The following is a 5,253-nucleotide window of genomic DNA, read 5'->3' on the forward strand; positions in this document are numbered from 1 at the left end:
TGGAGGTGGTTTGCCATTGCCTTCCTCCGACGAGTTATCATTAGTAAAGACATAAGATGTAACCAACATACGTTCAAGCTTAACAACAGTGTCTTCTCCGTTGCAATACTACACGCACAACTGTTTGAGATTACAGCGAGGAAACGAACAATCAGAAAGTAAGGAAAATCCGCTTGTTATGTGACATGTCTCATTGTCCTGCTGGTAGGTGTCATCGTGGTGAGGAAAAACAAACTGCATGTAGAGATGGAAATGGTCCCCAGTCATGGATGCAGACTTTTGTTGATCTACTGCCCCTTCCAGAATGACTCAATCTGGAAATGCCATGAAAACATTTTCCAGTCCATAAAGTTCCCTCCTGGTTGCGGGGTGTTCGCTATCACACTTTTCATGTCGCACACGCCAACGGCCAGTCTCTCTTTTGCCAAATATGATTCTAGTCCCTTTACAGTGAATCAGTTTTGTGGACACATTTCGTACTCCGTGTAATTTCCGTTGTCAGTGGTCATTCTTGAGTTGTTACTATCAACATTCGATGTAAAAGGTGCCTCTGCCTCGTATTTAGCCTCTGTTATATTGCATTTTACGTTGTTTGTCACTGGTTTGCTCTTTCCGGACTCGTCCCTAACACCGAATTCATAAGCGAGGATGACCAGAGCAGAGATACATATATGTATTCGTAGTTGCGAATATGGACAACCATCAGCTATACAACGGAATTACGACGGTGAAAACTTCTGCCGGACGGGTTCTCGAACACGAAAAAAAATGGCTCTAAGCACTATGGGAGTTGACATCTATGGTCATCAGTCCCCTAGAACTTAGAACTACTTAAACCTAACTAACCTAAGGACAACACACAACACCCAGCCATCACGAGGCAGAGAAAATCCCTGACCCCCCCGGGAATCGAATTCCCGGAAACCCGGGCGCGGGAAGCGAGAACGCTACCGCACGACCACGAGATGCGGGCCTTCTCGAACACGGATTTGCCTTTTTTAGTGAGCGGTCTCCTTACAACTAGACTATCCGGGCACAACTCATGGCGATACCCAAACTCCCGTACGTCACCAACCATGAGTCTGCAAAAAATTTTTGAAATTTTTTAAGACATGCTCAGTGATCTTAAAATTTCTGAAAATTAAAATTTGAAAGAGTCTTGATCGCATTTTTCTTTTATTTATTGGAGTGAGTGACCCGTTTCGACTCTTTCATAGAGTTATCTTCAGACTCTGTAAAGATATACTGCCAAAGTAGTGTAGTCGTTATAATAAGCATATAAAGGATATATAAAAATATATAAAGAAAAGATAAATAGTAATAAATTATACCCTGAGCGGTGGATGGACACTGCCAGACGAGTTTCGTCGACCCTCGACGCTCGTGTAACTGCTGACTGCATAGAGGGAACAGGTATTAATAGGGCTGGACACACCCACCGTTCTGAGTATCACATCATATGAATACACCTTCATGATTAGGTAACTTAATACATAGCTATGAAGGAGCAGTTGCAGTTATAATACATCACAATGTCAATTATTGATCATTATTCGTCAATGAATATAAATTGTACTATTAAAATGGTTCACTGGTATGAAATAGAGAATTCTGTTCTCTAAAACTCAGAACTACAAATCTGCACCAAAGATTGTCGTTGCTCCAGCGTTTACGTGGATAATCGAGGGTTACCATGGAAATGGCGTCTTGTTCCGCTGTGGACGTGCTGTGAAAGACTGTACTATGGGGAGTTACGTCGTATGTTGCGGTTATATGCCATAGAAATACGGTTAATTTTGCTCTGTTCTGATGTCAGCGTCACGAAAATAATTGCACTATGGCGGAAACACACTAATATTTCTGTAATAACGACGGAACGATTTTACTGAAGTGCATTGATAGTTGCCGTAGAAACGGCGTCCTAACTCGGTGAGGCAGGCATCAGATGATCAGAGATTATTGTGTACTGCGAAAGATATCTCAAAGGTTGACATTTCGACCAAGAACCTGCATTCGTACATTCATTGGGTATATTCCTGTACAGGAGAGATATTTTAATTAAAAGTTGCTTGCCCGGTGTCGGCAGATCAATACAATGTTTACATAAATATTATATAAATTTTTATTGTCGTCATTCCATTATACAGCTGATGGTTCTCCATATTCGCAACAGCGAATAGATTTTCACGTATCCATTGGACATATACACATGTCTGAAGGTACACTGTATCGTAATTGTGAACAACACAGGCCCTGCAGTATGGTAGAGCACAGTTCAGGGATTAGTCGGCGGCAGCCTGTGGCCACGGAAGCGCCGCCTCGCAGCTGGCCAGCCAGGGTCGCTACCTGTTCGCCACCGGAAGCTGTTCGCAGCGCCGTCCTGGCGGCAGAGTTTGGCAATTTCTGCGATAACGAGAGGTAATTTCCTGGCTGCAGACAAATTTCTGATGCTCCCCGACAAGTTGGGAGGCGGGGTGGGGGCGGTGGCAACTTAGATAAGGCGGCGGCGCTACCCACGCCGGTGAGGCGACCGTGATAATATTGCAAACAGCGCAGGCGGAGCGGAAGCTGGTGCGCGGCGGAGGGTGCTACCGGCGCAGGCAGCGGGCCCGGGCCGGCGCCGCCGCGCGTTAACAGCCCCCGGTATCCTCACACCGGGTCGCGCGCGTCGTCGCGATGTTCTCAAGTCTTGGAGTCAGCCATATTGGGAGGTTGTCATTATTGTCTGCGGGAGTTGCTACAAGCTTTTATCATCTTTCGTGCAACTGCGAATTAAATAAAGAATATGATAATGAATTCGTCAACATATAACTTGTGACATTTAAGGTTTTCCTTTAGTGTGATAATTGCTTTTATACTTATAAGGATTTAAGTTGCCCTGCCGTTTGAGCTATTTTATCTTCGCTTCACTTGTTTGAACTGTCATTTGCTGTTGTATTGAGTCACACTATTTAGGCTCCATTTTTCGAACAACTTCACTTCCAAGGTTCACGTATCGCTGTTAACAACTTCCGTAACTGTATGTGACAAGTGTTCTCTCCATCTACTACTTCCTGTCTGCCGGCCACTGTGACCGAGCGGTTCTAGGCGCTTCAGTCTGGATCCGTACGCCTGCTACTGTCGCAGGTTCGAATCCTACCTCGGGCATGGATGTGTGTGATGTCCTTAGGTTAGTTAGGTTTAAGTAGTTCTGAGTCTAGAGGACTGATGACCCAGATGTTAAGTCCCATAGTGCTTAGAGCCATCTGAACCAGTTTTGAACTTCCTGTCTTCAATGTAAGCAAATTAATAAACATACCATGTTGAAAATAGGCTCTTAAAGTAGTTTACAATGAAGCATTACATTTATCATACCTTGAGTTCATAAAAACGTCCTTAAGTCGTTCTAAAGTGCACTTAGACTGGATACGCAACCACACTATATACATTGTCACTTGAGTAACCAGTGCCTTTTAAGATTCGATTTGTATGTTGAAAAAATACTCTGATTTATATTGCACAGTACTAAACATAAGATAACTGCCTGGCGCCCTTATTCGCGCCAACGGTGCCCGCACCCCAACTAGTACTACTTCACTCCATGAGCCGTTGTCGCTGTCTACACGCATTTTCTACGCACACCAAATGCTCGCCGCACTCCTGGGGCATCGTGGCATGGCCAGTGATCTTCGGTCCAGCAGAGATGGGTTATTGTAAGATTCGATACATCGCAGCGGTATCGATATCTGTACCCCTGAGGCCTTGGTACACAATGAAAGAATTTGTCAGACGTTGTTACGTTTATCAAACGTTTGATTGTGTACGGCACGGTTCAACGTGTTTGGCAAACATAGAGCTTGTTTGACTTGTTTGCTGATGTTTCGCCACCCATGTTTAATGGAAAAGAGTTCTGTTATATCTTTCTCACTATATTGTGAGTTTCGACAACTACGAAAACGACAGTTACGGATAAATACCAAATAGCGTTGGCAATAACTAAAACAGTAGGGAAGTTGAGTCTTTTTCAGTCATATATTACCCACGAAGAAGTTAAGAAGAAAATCAACATTATATGCATAGCATACAATCCACGTACGATATTTCATTATGTTCCCACGTTGTGGTACTTTAATGAACTGTCATAAGAGGACCAAGCAGAATAAAATAAATCTTCACATGTTTGTGTCTACTCTTTCAGTGCAATCAACAGTTTGACTGAAACTTCCTGGCAGATTAAACTGCAGTTTTAATCTGCCAGGAAGTTTCATATCAGCGCACACTCCGCTGCAGAGTGAAAATCTCATTCTGGAAACATCCCCCAGGCTGTGGCTAAGCCATGTCTCCACAGTATCCTTTCTCTCAGGAGTGCTAGTTCTGCATGTTTCGCAGAAGAGCTTCTGTAAAGTTTGGAAGGTATGAGACGGATACTGGCAGAAGTAAAGCTGTGAGTAGCGGGCGTGAGTCGTGCTTCGGTAGCTCAGTTGGTAGAGCACTTGCCCGCGAAAGGCAAAGGTCCCGAGTTCGAGTCTCGGTCGGGCAGACAGTTTTAATCTGCCAGGAAGTTTCATATCAGCGCACACTCCGCTGCAGAGTGAAAATCTCATTCTGGAACAGTTTGTCTGTCCATTTGGTGGAGGCTGATGTAATCATCAGGTTCTGAGTGCAATATTTCCTTTAGCAGATGTTCGTGGCTACATGTCCGTCTCAATTTCACCCATTCCCTGGACTAGCGTCTTATTTTCCTTTTCTTCGTTATTCACAATGCGACCTCGCCCCTAGACCAAGGGCACTCGTGAGCTGCCAGCTTCAGTACGCCGCCGCCAACATACTTGTCCCCCTCGATGACCCCGTCATCGACGATTTCACTCAGCTCTCCTCGGCAAGTACACCCCACACTCCAGAGAAACGGATGCACCTCTCGCCCTTCACCGCCCACTTGCCCGAGCTTCCACTTCTCGGCCAAGAACCCACTCCTACTCAGGTGGTGGGCCGGTCACCCAATCGTTCAGCGGTCTGAGCCCATATAATCTGGCTCAGGGGACGTCACCGCCCTCTGGGTTTGGCGAAACAAGTCCGTTTTATCCGTGGGCGCTGCGAAGCATCCTTGCTGACTCGCGCCGAGATTCCATGCAGACAAACGAGGTCGCCGGCTTGTGGAGTACCTGGTGTCCTGTGCTCCACGCAAGGGGGGAGGGGAAACAGGGACCGCTCAGCGCAGATGGGTCGCTCACGAAGAGAGCAACATCCTCCTCCCCTAAGGGACAGATCTTCAAT

General features: G+C 45.7%; 1 non-coding gene across 1 annotated transcript; it reads left to right on the forward strand.

Annotated features, from left to right (window-relative positions):
- The first annotated feature begins 4,444 nt into the window (after positions 1-4,444).
- On the forward strand, positions 4,445-4,519 carry Trnas-cga (transfer RNA serine (anticodon CGA)). Its single transcript has one exon. It is a non-coding gene; the product is annotated as a tRNA-Ser (tRNA).
- The last annotated feature ends 734 nt before the right edge of the window (positions 4,520-5,253 follow it).

This window comes from Schistocerca gregaria, chromosome 1, assembly GCF_023897955.1.
Source record: "Schistocerca gregaria isolate iqSchGreg1 chromosome 1, iqSchGreg1.2, whole genome shotgun sequence".
NCBI lineage: Eukaryota > Metazoa > Arthropoda > Insecta > Orthoptera > Acrididae > Schistocerca > Schistocerca gregaria.